This window comes from Geotrypetes seraphini, chromosome 4 (assembly GCF_902459505.1).
Source record: "Geotrypetes seraphini chromosome 4, aGeoSer1.1, whole genome shotgun sequence".
NCBI classification, from domain to species: domain Eukaryota; kingdom Metazoa; phylum Chordata; class Amphibia; order Gymnophiona; family Dermophiidae; genus Geotrypetes; species Geotrypetes seraphini.
In genome coordinates this window covers 143,080,272-143,096,660 of record NC_047087.1, presented here as the reverse complement: position 1 = coordinate 143,096,660, position 16,389 = coordinate 143,080,272, and the positions used below count along the sequence as shown (strand labels likewise).

Here is a 16,389-nt window from a genome sequence, read left to right as displayed (position 1 = left end):
ACACAGTAATCTGTCATCTCACTTGTGTAGATCCAGGGGAAAAAAGCCTCAGAAACTGGAGCCATACGCACAGTAGGTTCTCCAAATCTGTTTAGCGTATTATATCAATTCTACTCCTCAATATAGTCATCAAAAAAAAAAAACCCTCTATAATGTTTCTTTTTACACCCACAACTTGAAAGCACCAACAGACTATTCTAAATATAAAAAGAGTAACTTAATTTATCTTGTTTCTTTGTTGAGTCTCTCTGCTCCATTCCACTTAGAAAAAACTTTATCTTGTTTCCTTTTATATTATCGCTCCATGCCACTAGGGAAAAACCAAAGTCAACACAGCCAGCATTTCGCAGACTTCCTTTATTTTTTCCGCTGCCTCAGGGCCAAATATCTATGGCACGCTTTACTTTCAGTTTTTACTGCCGGTATTTTTACTGCAAGCAAAGCATGCCATAGATATTCGGCAATGAGGCAACATGTGATGGGGTGGGAGCTTCAGGCTTACCCTCCCTTCAGGTCTCTAGGAGAAAAGGTCTTCCAGAGCCCCAGAATAGTGGCTTACCTAAGTGTAGGAGCATGGAAATAGTGGATCCCAAGAGACATGAGGTGGAGGACTTCATACTGCCTAATACAGCATTTTCTCCTGAATTTGTTAATCTGATGTGGAGAGCTTATTTGGATGACTAGTATTCCCAGGGGAGATTTAGATGCACATAAGGAGGCCCACGAGGAGGCTTGGGCTTCCAGAGCATGTCTGGCTCAGTATCAGAGGCTGGCCAGGATCCGGTGGACCTATTGGACAGAGATTCAGAGCATGAGGGGTCTATCTTTATGCCTTTACTGTCACAGAGTGAGCTCTCCCTGCTGGAGGATACAGGGTCTCAGGCAGGAGCAAGTACACAAGATACAGTAAGTGGTTCTCAACCAAGGGGAGGACCCCACAATACGCCATCTGTTCAGATTCTTAGTTCTGTTAGAGCTCATTACTGACTCCCCGCGGGAGTTACAGCTGGACTCTCAGCCAACTCCGTCCGCTCCATATTCTATCCTGAGTGAAGTGAGAGTCCAGTCCTTTTCCCCCCCCCCCCTGGTATCCTGATATGAGTGTTTAAGTTATGGAGCATTGGAATGCTCCTGAAGGATCATTTAAAGGTAGCCAATTCAATGGCTCAGCTGTATCTGATGGCATAGGAGTGCCAGCAGATTTTTGCTCACCCTAAGGTAGATTCCTTAGTAGCGCAAGTAACCAAACGCACGTCCCTGCCAAGTGAAGGAGGCGTGAATCACAGAGTGGATGTAATCCTTAAAAGACAGTTCAAAGCACTGGCCTTGGGAATCAGAGCGGCTGCAGTGGCCTCTTTTGTGACAAATACATGTCAGATTGCTTGGACTTACGCTGGCATAAAGCAAGCCTTTGCCCCAACCCCTATTAATAGGGGGTGGTCAGTGCTCTATGAGACATCATCAGATTCATGAGCAAAGTTTCAGTTTATTCTGTCTCAGCCCGAAGAATGCTCTGGATCCCCCTGATCTACTTATTTGACTGGATCAGGCAATGGGCAGGAGATTCAACCTCCAAGGCTATGCTCAGCAGACTTCCTTTCAAAGGGTAAATGTTGTTTGGAAAGGGGCTGGTCGATCTTATGGCCAATGTGGTAGATTGTTCGCCGAAGTCTCTACCTGACAGTAGACCGTTCTCATCCCACTTAGCCTCCAAGAAAGCACAATGATGCCAGGATCAGAGCCATTTCTGTGAAGATAGGGGGACTGCTCTGAGTATGTGGAGGCCTGGGCGCAGATCTCATCAGACCGTTGGGTACTGTAGATCATTCGGAACACTTACAAGCCCAAATTCACCCAGCCCTTAGCAGACTGGTTTGTGAACTCATCAGTGTGGCACCTAAAGAAAGAAAGCAAGCAAGGTCTCAACCACAGTTCAGAGACTGGTAGATATTCATACTAGAGAATGACACAGGGAAAAAAATTTGTCCCTATCTCCGCCCCTTCCCCGTGAGCTTCTCTCCATGAGCTCGGTCCCTGTTCCTGCCTGTCCCCACGAGCTCGGCCCCATCCTGTCCTGTCCCTGCAAGCTCGGCCCCCATCCCCCATCTGATCCCATCCACAAGCCTTGAATAGTTTTATACTGAACTTCTTTTATTAAAGTACTAGTCTTTAAGCCCGTTACATTAACGGGTGCTAGAATAGATGTGTCTGTCTGTCTTTCTTTCTCTCTCCTTGGCCACTTTCTGTTTGTCTGTCTGTCTTTCTTTCTATCTCTCTCTCTCCTTGGCCGCTGTCTGTCTTTCTTTCTTGCTGTCTCTCTCTTTCCTTGGCTGTCCACCACCACCCCTTCCCTGCTCCCCCTGTCCAGCAGCAGCCCTTCTCCCTTTGTTTTACCTCCCCCTGTTCAGCAGCACCCCTTCCCTGCTCCCCCTGTCCAGCAGCAGCCCTTCTCCCTTTGTTTTACCTCCCCCTGTCCAGCAGCACCCCTTCCCTGCTTCCCCTGTCCAGCAGCAGCCCTTCTCCCTTCGTTTTAACTCCCCACTGTCCAGCAGCACCTCTTCCCTGCTGCCCCTGTCCAGCAGTAGGCTTTCTCCCTTCCTTTTACCTCCCCCAGCAGCACCTCTTACCTGATCCTTCTGTCCAGTAGTACTCCTTCTCCTTTCCCTGCTCCCCCTGTCCAGCATCCGCTAGCTCGAGCAGCCTCTGAGCTTTTGCTAGGCCAGCCCACCTCGCATTATCAGAGTGGGACGGCCTAGCAAATGCCCCATGGCTGCTGCGTTTGCTGGTCTGGGGGTGAGAAGAGGCGTTGCAGCAGCGCAGGAGTCAAACCGCCACTGCTGCTCAAAGCACTGCCCATGTCGCAAGCCGTCGCAAGCTACCCCACTCACCTCAAATTGAATTCAGCACGGAGGCACACAGCATGGTGGCAGGGATCATGAAACCATGTGTGCTTAGGGTTTTATTATAGAGGATAAAAAGAAACAATATTCTGTACAATTGTCATTTTCTAAATCAAAGTTCTGGCTGCCAAACTAGAGAAAGAGATCTTCAGCTGGCAGGGCTTTGTTTATAAATGTTTATCAACACAAGTAATATACTACTTTATCCTAAAGCAAAAAAAAAAAAAAATTGAAATTTTTTTTTTCTACCATTGTTGTCTGGTTTCTACTTTCCTCATCTTCACCTCATTCAATTCCTTCCATCCACTGTCTGCCTTCTCTCTGCCTCTTCCATATGCTTTGTTACTGTGCCTCTCCCTTCCTCCACCCCCCTAGTTGGTCTGGCACCCATCTTCTTTCCTTCGCTCCCCCCATTGTCTGGCATCTCTCTCTTCTTCTCTTCTATCTTTCCTTCCCTCCCCCAGGTGGTTTTTAGCATCTCTATCCTTTCCTCCCCTCAGATTTGGTATCTGTCTCCCCAATCCAATGCCTTTTTTTCTTTATCCCTTCCCTTATCCCCTCCTTCCATCCAGTTCCCTTCAATATATGTTCCACTCTCTCTTCCCCATTTCCCTTCAGCATCTTCTCCCCACTCTCTCTTCCCCATTTCCCTTCAGCATCTTCTCCCCACTCTCTCTTCCCCATTTCCCTCCAGCATCTTCTCCCCACTCTCTCTTCCCCATTTCCCTTCAGCGTCTTCTCCCCACTCTCTCTTCCCCATTTCCCTTCAGCGTCTTCTCCCCACTCTCTCTTCCCCATTTCCCTTTAGCGTCTTCTCCCCGCTCTCCATTTCCCTTCAGCGTCTTCTCCCCACTCTCTCTTCCCCATTTCCCTTTAGCGTCTTCCCCCCGCTCTCCATTTCCCTTTAGCGTCTTCCCCCCGCTCTCCATTTCCCTTCTGCGTCTTCTCCCCGCTCTCCATTTCCCTTCAGCGTCTTCTCCCCGCTCTCCATTTCCCTTCAGCGTCTTCTCCCCGCTCTCCATTTCCCTTCAGCGTCTTCTCCCCGCTCTCCATTTCCCTTCAGCGTCTTCTCCCCGCTCTCCATTTCCCTTCAGCGTCTTCTCCCCGCTCTCCATTTCCCTTCAGCGTCTTCTCCGCATTCTGTCTTCCCCATTTCCCTTCAGCATTTGTTCCTCTCACCCCCACCCCACTTCCCTTCAGCACCCTCCTCCCCTCTCCTCCCCACTTTCTTTCAGCACCCTTTGCACGGTCCAGCAGCAGCCCTCTCAAGGATATGAAGATTAGTCTTTGTTATAAAGAATTGGGGAAATATTTTAGCTCTATAAAGGTTTCTGATTAGGATATGTTTTTCCAATATTTTGATTATTCAATTATCTTTATCTTTATTGGAAGTTTCTATACCGCTACTAATGACTGAGGAGTCAATTGAGCAGTTTTCAAAGACATCTGTAATAGATTTTAAATAGACTCAGATGGATTGCACTATGATTGTTGTTGGCCTCCTAGCTGCTTGGTTAGGGTATCATGTTTGCATTTGCATTATTACACTATTATATATGTATGCTATGTTTACTCAAGATTAAAGTTAACCATTCTAAGTAAAGTGAACCCTCGATTTTCCGGATCTCGTTTATCCTGACTTTAGATTTACCAGACCGCATATTCATCATCACGCACTTCCGGGCAGGAGGGCCGAGCATGTGCAATGTCTCTCAAACAGACCTTTCCATTTCTGGCAGCAAATTAAGCCAAAGCAGTCATGGATAAAAAACAAAAACGGACAAATTTGAGTATAAAACAAAAGTTGGATCTCATTGAGAAAGTGGAATTGGGCGTATCTGTGCCTCAAGTTTGTGAGGAATATGGTGTCAAAAAATCAAACGATATTGGACATTCGCAAAGCAAAAGAAAAGCTGTAAAAATCTGCTTTGTCCAGTGATGTGGATTCTAACAGTTGGTTGAGAAAAAAAAATCTTAAAATGGCACAAGAATCTTCGCTGGAAGAGGGTGTAATAAAGTGGTACATTCAGCAGCATTCTTGTTGTGTAAATGTGTGCAGAGTGGAATTGCAGTATACAGCAAAGACATTAGCTAAACACATGAAAATTGAAATAAAAATTAGTGATGGGTGGTTGTGGAGATTTCACAAGAGACATGGAATCGTGAATAAACGGACTTACAGCGAAGCGATGAGTGCGCTGACAGAAGAGATCGAACCGTTTTGTAAGAAATTATCTAAGCTGAACAACCTCTGGACGTCATCTTTTTTTTAAATTTTATTTTATTTATACAATTTTATAATGTTTACCAAGCATAAAAATCTTGTACAGAAAAGTGCAATCAAAAACCAAATTAACTTATTTTCCAAAATTGAAAAACACATCAAACTTAGAAATATAAGAATACATAAAATAGACTCATTTGATCACACACTAGTCCTCAATAACTGGAACCAAGATTTAAAGAGTAGAGCAAAATTAATCAAAAAAATTTTTTTTAGGGAAAAGCGTGTCTACTGCAGTATAGAGAGCTAAACTTCATTAGGCGCAGCTATTCCTTTCTCAAGACGCTTCACTGAGAGGAAACTTATCAAATGAGATGGATCTGTAAAGATATACTTCAAAGAACTGTATCTGACAACACATTTGCATGGATATCTCAGAAAGAAAATACCCCCTATTTGAGTCACTCCAGGTTTCAAAATTAAGAATTCTTTTTTTCTTTTTTGAGTCTCTCTAGAGACATCAGGAAATATCTGAATATGATGTCCCAGGAAGTCCTTGGATCTATTTTTAAAGAAAAGTTTTAATATCCAATCCTTGTCTGGAGCCAAAGTCACAGACAACAAGAGAGTGGCTGGAACAGCCAATTCTCTATCCGATTGTTCCAGTATTGCAGAAATGTCCAACGGTCTTTCCCGAGATTCCTCAACTTTTTCTTTTTCTTTGACTTGGGATTTAACAGGATTATAATATACCCTTGTAAGAGAAGGTAGAGAACTTTCAGGAATTTCCAATATTTCCATAAAGTACCGCTTCACCATTTCTCAAGGAGAGATTGATAAGATCTTAGGAAAATTTATAATCCTCAAATTGTTAGTTCGGCCAATATTCTCCAGAGCTTCCAATTTCCTCCTCAAAATTATGTTATCTTTAACCAGTGAGTCTTGATTATTTTTTACTATTGTTAGCTCTTTACCTGTATTTTGTACCTCTACTTTTAACTGAGATATATCTTGTTTAATCAATTTTATTTCTCCTTTCTGTTCTTTAAGTTCTTTATCCAAATTTTTAATTTGAGGGTTTAAGGAGTTTCCCAAATTCACTACCAAGTCCCATAGCGCTTTAAGAGTGACTTCTGGAGGTTTAATTGGAGTAAAAAAGTGTACTTGTGCTGTGAGAGATTGTTCTGAGATTTGGTTTGCCTCCATGAAGTCTTGTGCTCCCCCAGCCTTAGTTGTCCCGGTCGCAGGTCCTACCAGAGTGAGCACGCCACTCTGAGATGTCTCAAATGGCAAGCCCTCCAACACACTGGCCTCCGGAGACGAGAGGGCTACCTCTTCGGGTGCTTTCTGGTCCCGTGGAGAGCTGGCTGCCTGCGGCAATGGCTGATGGGGTGGCGTCCTCGCGTTGGGGCTTACAGTAATGTCGAGCCCTGAGGTTTTCACCATTGCACTACTCCCCGGCGGTGTCCCAAGCGGGCTAGCCCCCAACGCTTCCTGCTCCTGTTGCAGATGCCGAAGAAGATCGTCAATCGCTAGCGAAGGGGCAGTCAGTCACCAGGAGGCACCGCCAGCGTTCCTGCCCCGTCTCTTTGGAATATTTAGTGCAGGTAAGATTGAAAATCGACGGCGTCCTCACCGCAGCAAACATGCAGTGGCCATCTTGGATCCATACTTCTGATCCTCTGGACGTCATCTTGAAGTATGGCAGCTTAATTGTTGAGCTCCGTTGGGGCTCGATCTTTGAATAAAGCTAAACTACCTTCCGAGGCAGATTGGGATGCTCAAACGGTATATCCCGATCTTAGAGTGCATGGCGAGCAAGAAGAAACTTGAAAAGTTCCAATATTCAGCCACTGCAAATGTAAAAACAAGATAGCACGTGAGCAGCTCACCAGGGTGAGGCAGCCAAGATGGCGCAGCAATCCTCGGCGGCTACGGCCGGCCCATCCACAGCTTCTCCACTGGAGGATGAGCTGCTTGTTGTGGGACATATGGAATAATGGTTTCGGGAGTTGAAAGCTGAAATGGTAGGAGTGTGGTCAGATGTAAAAGCGGCACTCGCCAAATTCTGGGTGGAGGTTAGTGAACAGGAGGGTCGAGTGGCAGCATCTGAAAATAAGATTGAGCACATGGCGACGGCAGTAAAGGAGACTAAGAATGTGGCAGATTAGGCAATGGCTCAACTGGAGGAATTACAATGTCAAATTGAGGACTTGTAGAAATAACTTACGCTTTAAAAGCATTCCTGACACGGACCGTTACAAAGATGCCAGACAAGTGGTGCAAGAGCTTTGCAGCCAGCTGCTGGGTGCGGAGGCTGGGGTGGTCTTACATCGGGCCCATAGGAGCTTGGGACCAGCTCGAGCGGTGGGAAATCGTGATATAATAACCTTCTTTAAAGAGCGGATTCTACAGGCGGCAAAACACATCCTTACTTTTACCTGGCAAGAGATCACTGCGGGAGTGTATCAAGACTTGGCATTGATGACGCTTCAAAAGAGGAGAGCATTCAGGTAGGTTACCCAAGTGCTATGCTCCGAGAGGTCACCGATATTGGTGGCTTTTCCCATTTGGGCTTTTGTTTACTATCAACGGGAAGAATTGTAAGATAGACATGGTGGCAGAAGCATGGCTGGTGATGAAAGACTTGGGCTGTGGAGTGGTTCCTGATCAGAATCTGTGGCGCTTTCCAGCAGTGGGATTTGGTAATGCCGACAGTAGCAAACAGTCTTCAGAGTGGAGAAATCGCTGCCCACCTTGGAAGCGTGAACTGGATTGCTGTTTTCAGATATCCTACTGATTTTTCATAGTTTATTTTTTCTGGAACATTGCTATTTAGCAGATTAAGGGTTTCTGGTGTGGATGTTTGGCAGGGAGTGAGTGCGGTGGGCTGGATGAGAACATGAGCGGGGAGTAGTGAATGTGGGGGAGAGTGTTTGGAGGATATGGTTAGGGGGAATATGTGGAGGGTTGGGGCTGGGCTATTACATTCAGATGAGCATTTGCTCTATTATTGTACATTTTGTGCTATGTCTTCTTTTTGGTTTCTGTCTATCTGGGGGATGTGTGATGGTATGCTATGGATCTTGGGGAGGGCAAATGTAGTGGGCATAGGGTAATGGTTTGGATAAATGGGTGTTAAGGGCACAGCACTACCCAGCTCGACCGGGCCGGCGTGGGATCCCTGCTCTGCCCCCCCGATCCCGCAGGAGGACACATTTAAACTGATCCAGCGCACAGCACTACCCAGCTCGACCGGGCCGGCGTGGGAGCCCTGCTCCGCCCCCCCGATCCCGCTGGAGGACACATTTAAACTGATCCAGCGCACAGCACTACCCAGCTCGACCGGGCCGGCGTGGGAGCCCTGCTCCGCCCCCCCGATCCCGCAGGAGGACACATTTAAACTGATCCAGCGCACAGCACTACCCAGCTCGACCGGGCCGGCGTGGGAGCCCTGCTCCGCCCCCCCGATCCCGCAGGAGGACACATTTAAACTGATCCAGCGCACAGCACTACCCAGCTCGACCGGGCCGGCGTGGGAGCCCTGCTCCGATCCCGCAGGAGGACACATTTAAACTGATCCAGCGCACAGCACTACCCAGCTCGACCGGGCCGGCGTGGGAGCCCTGCTCCGCCCCCCCGTTCCCGCAGGAGGACACATTTAAACTGATCCAGCGCACAGCACTACCCAGCTCGACCGGGCCGGCGTGGGAGCCCTGCTCCGCCCCCCCGATCCCGCAGGAGGACACATTTAAACTGATCCAGCGCACAGCACTACCCAGCTCGACCGGGCCGGCGTGGGAGCCCTGCTCCGCCCCCCCGATCCCGCAGGAGGACACATTTAAACTGATCCAGCGCCAACGGCGCACCGCCGTTCGGCGCGCAGACGAAGGCACACGACAAAGGCGCCTGCGCCTTTGTGAGCGCCTTCGTGGAGCACCTGAGGGGAGCACTTGAGTGGAACACTTTCGCCCTAAAGACCGCTCCACCGGATCATCCGCTGACCTCCAACAAGGTAAGGAGCGCGGAACCCCCGCTCCTCCCCCCTGCCAATCACCAACTATTACCCCATTCAAACCCTCCACAATCCTATAATAACTTATTCGCAACCCTATACAAGAGCATTTACTGATAAAGACAGAAAGCCTGCATAGACAGAAAACCAACATAAGTCAATACTAGAAGGATTCCAAATCAGCAATCATGAAGCTCTTATCAATCCTACTGATATATTTGCTATGCAACAATGTGAAACAAGCTATATCACTCTATCCAAAGCCACAATCCGCCCATGAACCTGATACACCAATTAGGCTCCTAATTAACCAACAGGAAGAAAGAGTAAATCATATTAAAACGATCACAAGTAATAACAGACCTCACCGTACCCTCAAAAAAAGACCAAGGGAGATAAAACTCATCAAAATCAATACACCCACCACACTCAACACAACTACCTCCGTTCCCTGCGCCTACCTTAACACCAGATCAGTAAGGAACAAAGCTTTCTTAATCAAAGACTGGATCGTCCACAAAAAGATAGCCTGCCTCTTTCTAACGGAAACATGGTTACTATCAGGAGAGGACCCAATACTAAATGACCTAATACCAGACAACTACAAAATTCACATGTTAAACCGTGAAGACCGCAGAGGGGGAGGACTAGCAGTCATCCTCAAGGAAGAACTCGAACTAGAATTAGTTGACTCCAAGATAACCAACCAACTAGAAACACTAGCATGCAAGATTAGCAATAAGGACCTAGAAGAGTACCTCTCCTGTATTCTATTTTATATACCACCAAAATGCTGGTCAAAGGCCAGAGTAGACTTCTATGAATTCATCCTACACAACTCAATTACTCCGTCCTACAATATTATAGCAGGAGACGCAAACCTACATTTAGAAAACAAGAAAAATCCCGACACAAAATATTTTAAAAACTTCCTATCCACACTCAACTTCAATCTTCCTTCACCCACACAAACCCATGAAAAAGGCCACCAGCTAGATCTAGTAGCTATGTCCACAAAAGAAATCCTAAATCCCACTATTTCCATATCAAAAGGCATTTGGAACCACGACATCTGGTCCGACCACTACACCTATTACTTTAATCTAAACTGGAACCAAACTAAAGTAAAAACTCACCCAAGGATAAAAAAAGAACATCTCACAAGGGGCCACATTAACCCAGAGGAATACTGGGCCCACTACGAAGCGCGCGAGGAGATGAATGAAGAAGGTGAATTCTGGGAACAATGGTCAAAAACAAGCACAAATATCTTAGACAAAATAGCTCCCAAACAAAACAGAACAAACCGCTCAAATAAATATAACAACTGGTTCGACTCCGAACTACAAAAAATGAAACAATCAATACGACGATTAGAAAGGATCTGGAACAAATCAGGCGAAATATCCGACAGGAATAACTGGAGATCAAACATAAAGGAATATAAACAACTGATAAAAGAAAAAAGGAAAAAAATTCTACTCATCCAAAATATACACATCCAACACAAGTGCAAAAGGAATTAACACTCATGAATTGTTTAATCTAGTAAAAAATCTATTTGACACCACACGCCACAGTCAATCAACGCACGACATAAAACTTCCATCAGCAGACGATCTAGCACAACACTTTAACTCAAAAATTGTGAACCTAAGGAACAACTGCCCAACAAATAACACAGATGAACAGCAAATAGCCAACATACACGAAAACGAAATACCAGTGGACATGTATTGGAACTCCTTTCAGGACCTAGAATGGAATAACTTCATAAAACTCTACAACAAATATACCACATCAAACTGCATCCTAGATCCCTGTCCACCCAACATAATGAAAGCAGCCCCTTTAGACTTTAAGATAACACTATGGACTCATATGTCCAACAATTTCAAAAAGGGAAAATTCCTATCAAAAAACGGTCACATTATAATCACCCCAATCCCAAAAAATCATAAACTACCCCTAACTTCAGCAACCAACTATAGACCAGTAGCATCCATCCCATTTTTCGTAAAAATAATGGAAGGCTTGGTACAAACCCAACTGATGGACTACCTAGATCGGTTCTCACTGCTACATGAAACCCAGTCAGGCTTCAGACCTCTGTTCAGTACTGAGACGGTGATAGCAGCAATCTTAGATTACCTACGTAACTTATTTAGTAAGGGCCACAAAGCCTTAGTGATGCAATTCGACATGAACTCAGCCTTCGACTTGGTAGATCACAAAAAACTACTACAATGTTTAGATTCAATCGGCATCAGAGGCGAAGTGCTGGACTGGTTCCGAGGTTTCCTTACGACCCGCACCTATCAAGTCCGCTTCAATAACAATCTCTCTAAAACATGGAGAAACCCATCAGGCGTTCCACAGGGGTCCCCACTATCCCCACTACTCTTCAACGTCTATATAGCTACACTAGGCACGAAGCTAACCCAGCGAGGCATAAAAGTATTCAGCTATGCAGACGACTTCACAATCATAATCCCGTTTACAGCATCCCCCTCCGAAATCACCCCCATAGCAACTGAAGCGCTAAACACAATGGATCAATGGACCACAGATTTCAAACTGAAGCTCAATTCAGAAAAAATTAAATTCTTCATAGCCTCGCCACACGCACAAAATACGACAATATCATTACACATTAACAATCTAAACTACCCCATTCAACCAACGATGAAGATTCTAGGAGTAATACTAGACCAAGGACTAACCATGAAAGACCACATAGACTCCTTAATCAAAAGAAGGTTTTTCACTCTCTGGAAACTTAAATCCATTAAGGCATACTTCCACACTTCAGCATTCAGAATCCTAGTACAATCCCTAATACTAAACCACCTGGACTACTGCAACATCACCCATCTAACAATCCCACGGAAGCAAATGCAAAGACTACAACTGATACAAAATGCAGCAGTCAGGATGATTTTCGGGCTGAAGAAGTCCGATCACATAACCCCTTCCTACCGACTCCTACACTGGCTGCCGATGGAGGCGCGCACGAAGTTCAAGCTAGGATGTCTCTGCTTCAAAGTATTAAATGGTCTAGCCCCAAAATACATCACAGACCTCTTCTCATTCCCAACCAATAGACATGAAAGAAAAACACACATTAAATTTGTCTCCCCACCGGCTAGAGGGTGCATATATAAGAGACACCATCAACAACTGCTATCATATCAAGCAGCCATATGGGGTAAAGACCTAGGAAAACTAATCGCGCACACAAACAACTATGAAGAATTCAGGAAACACCTAAAAACCTACCTATTCCTGAAATACCTAGGCAACGAACCGGAACATCAACCCCCCTCGTAACATCACCACATACCTGAACTTGCAAACTGTTAACCCAACCCCCAATCACTAAATATGAACACTCTATTCAACTTACGGAACATTTCTACTTCTGTGTAAACAACTTGGCACTTCCTGGCCATGCAACACACAAACTGACGTTAACATAATCAATGTTATCAGATGTACACTGCAATACTCTTTAATTCGCTGTACGAGATATTCACTGCTATACTCTTCAATTCGCTGTACGTAAAGTTTCTCTTTATTTTTATTGTATTTACAATTTCTTTTATTGTAAACAGTTTCTTTTATTGTAAACCGCCTAGAAGTCGCAAGATTGTTGGCGGTATATAAAAATAAAGTTATTATTATTATTATTATTTTTAAGGTTCATGGGGCTTTAGGTGCACTTAGGGAAGGAGGCTAAGGAGTATATAAGCCTCTTCAATTTGACTTCATTTTCATGTCATGGCTGGTCCGAGTACATCTGGATCAGAATCTTGGAGGGGTGGGGGTGAGGGAATGGGGGATGGGTCAGTTTTCAGGGACAGCAGAGGCTGGGGCAGGGAGGGGATAATACAGGGGCAGCAGAGGTGATCATAGGTTCTTGGAATGTCAATGGGTTAAATAGTCCAGGGAAGAGGAGCATGGTATTTCGGGAGTTAAAGCTTATGAAGTGGAATATTTGTTTATTGCAAGAGACACATTTAAGACTGAGGGATGCGACCTTGCTACAAAAGCCACAATTTGAATTGGTATGGACACACCAAGGGGAAAGTTCTACTAAACGGTCCGGAGGACTAGCTATTCTGGTGAGAAAGGGGCTGGGATTGCAAATAGCTTAGGTATACCAGGATAAGTTGGGGAGATGTCTGGCATTAAGGGACACTTTGCAGGGGTGTTCTATTACAATAGTAAATGTTTATGGCCCAAACACAGCTCAGGCTGATTTTTTTCAGGGGATTGCAGGACAAACTGGAGTCGTTTGTGTAGGGTGCAGTGTACTTGGGTAGGGATTTCAATGTAGCTCCAGATCCAGAATTGTACCATTCTGGGGGCAGGAGGGGCACCCTCAAAAACTCACAGCAAGGCTCTGTGGGCTCTGATGCTCTCCTTGGGATTGATCGATAGCTGTGCCCAGCTACATGGGTCCCAGAGGAACTATACCTTTTATTCGTACTCTCAGCAGGTATACACTAGATTAGGTGGATTATGGATTCATAGAAACCAGTGGGGAGGGTTGACAAAGGCGGAAATAGAGCCTATTCACATTATAGATCATGCCCCGGTAAGGGTGGCTTGCCAGGGGTTTCTTGATCAAGGGGGCAGGTGCTATTGGCGACTTAATGAAATGCTTCTGAGTGCTCCTCTGGTGGTAGTTGCAATGGAAAAGACTATTCAGGATTATTTGGAGTCGAATGACAATGGGGAGGTCTCTGATGCGACCCTGTGGGATGCTTTGAAGGTGGTGGTTAGGATGGTACTTATTTAATGGGGGGCTAGATACAAGCGACAGAGAACCCAAAGCTTTCTTAGGTTACGAGAAAAATTGCTTCCATTGGAGAGATCTCATAAACTTAACCCAGACCCATTGATGTTGGCTCAATTGCAGAGAATGAGAGATGAGATCTATCAATATCAGATGGAGGAGACTTGAACGCATTAGAGAACATTTTAAATTACAGATTTATGAACATAGTAATAAAGCTAGTTCACAATTAACTAGATATATACGGATTAAGCAGTTGAAGGCTACCGTTGCTAGGATTAGAGATGATCGGGGGGAGATGCAAGTTTCTGATCCATTCGCCAGGCATTTTCGAGTTAACAGTTATGTGGAGTACTGGATCCAGTGGAGCCAGCAGCATACAAACGGTTCTTGGATGTTTTGCCTATTCCAGAGTTGTCAGATAGAGATTGAAAGATGCTACATGAGCCCATTACCTTACTTGAGGTCCTGATGTGATTAAGTTATTTAAAAATGGCAAATCTCCCAGCCTGGATGGTTATACTAGCCATTCTATAAACAATTTTTGGACCATTTGGGGCCTCTTCTCGTGAGGGTAGCTAATGGGGTACCACTGGGAGGCTTTTTTCTGAGATCCATGGGGGAGGCTGTGGTGGTGGTTCTATTGTGGATCTTATCGACCAATATCCCTTTTGAACCTGGTTGCTAACAGAGAAGGCAAGTGAGGTGCATCTCCTGTGGGAAGCTCATAAAAGACCGGATAGGGCTATTTTGATGGTGATTAGTGCTGCCCGATTCATGATTCGAATCGATTCACCGATTCGAATCAGGTGAATCGATTCAATTTTTTTTAAAAAAATCGGCCTCCCGATTCAATGGCTGACCCTTCCCCCATGCCTTCCTAAAGCAGGAGCTGCAGCGCTGCCTCTTGCTGGCCATCCGCTGCTGCTCCTGCTTGAGGGGGGGAGGGTCGGTCAGAAAGGCCTCCCCCAACTTTCCCACTCTTGCCTCCCCGCTCTTACCTCCTTATACTACTAGGGCAGCTTGCAGGCTCACTGGTGTTATAGCGATCCCTGCAGCTGCCTGTGGTCCTCAGCGGCACATTCTCTCTGCCGCGATCCTGCCCCTGTCATCAGAGCAGGGGCAGAACGTAGCAGTAAGAACATACCGCTGAGGACCACGGGCAGCTGCAGGGATCGCTATAACACCAGCGAGCCTGCAAACTGCCCTATTAGCGGTAAGGAGGTGGGGATGGTGCAAACTTGCAGGAGGAGCAGCGTTCATTCCCAGCGGGGGGAGGAGAAAATGTGCCTACGGGGTGGGGGCGAGCAGCGTTCATTCCCGGCGGGGGGAAGAGAAAATGTGCCTTCGTGGCGGGGGGGAGCAGCGTTCGTTCCCGGCGGGGAGGAGAAAATGTGCCTTCGTGGCGGGGGGGGGAAGCAGGCGTTTGTTTGGGGGGGGTAAGCAGGCCTTCTCAGCGGGGGGGAGGAGAGAAAGTGCCTTCGTGGGGGGGAATAGGTCTTCATGGCGGGGAGCAGGCCTTCAGGGCAGGGAAGCAGGCCTGTGCAGAAGGAGGAGGAAGAGTTCCTTTGGCGGTTCATAGTCTTAAGCACACGAGACAGACGCGGGCCAACAATTCAGCGCAAGACTTCAGTGCGCCGCAGAAAAACCTTCTTTTAAAGGGCTCCGACAGGGGGTGTTGGTGGGGAACCCCCCCCACACACTTTACTTAATAGTGATCGCGCTGGCATTGGGGGGTTGTAACCCCATATTATACAGGAAACTTAACTTTTTCCCTAAAAAATAGAGAAAAGTTGAGTTTTCAGTATAATGGGGGTTCCACCCCCCACGCCCCACAACACAGCAGCATGATCCCTATTAAGTAGAGTGGAGGGGTTCCCCGCACACCCCTTGTCGGAGCCCTTTAAAAGAAGGTTTTCTGCTGCGCGCTGAAGTCTTGTGCTGAATTGTTGGCGCTCATTTGTCGGCACGCGTCTGTCTCGCGCGCTTATAACCCGTCGCTCCTTTGGCGGTGGGGAGTCAGGCCTGTGCAGAGGGAGGAGGAGGAAGGAGTAAGAGAGGGTGAAGGGACACGTATCTCGTAGTTTTCCTTAGGCTGTGTTTGAAGCTGTAAGAAAACCAGACCCTGTTTGTTTTTCCTTCTCTGAAATACTGCAAGGCCATTTTATGTTTGAGAAGATGTGTGATCTTATCTTGTAAAGTGAATTCAATTGTTTTCATAATCGTATTTGCAAGAAGCTTTAGATAAAGAAAAAGGCTCTGCTGACCAAAGCACCTTTAAACTTTGGCCTTTAGATAGAAAGATGCTTGTTATTTCTTTAAAGTTTCATGTGACCTGTGTCCATATATGGCTTGTATTTACGTCACATGCTGACGACATTGACTCATGTAAAATGATATAAAAGGGTTGTAAAGCTGACAATAAACTGGACATGTTTGGGAGATAATT

At 46.1% G+C, this 16,389-nt stretch overlaps 1 protein-coding gene across 10 annotated transcripts in view; it reads left to right on the top strand.

The window, feature by feature from the left end:
- Positions 1 to 16,389, top strand: part of RSPRY1 (ring finger and SPRY domain containing 1) — a 351,216-nt gene that overhangs the window by 101,668 nt on the left and 233,159 nt on the right. The window lies entirely within an intron of this gene.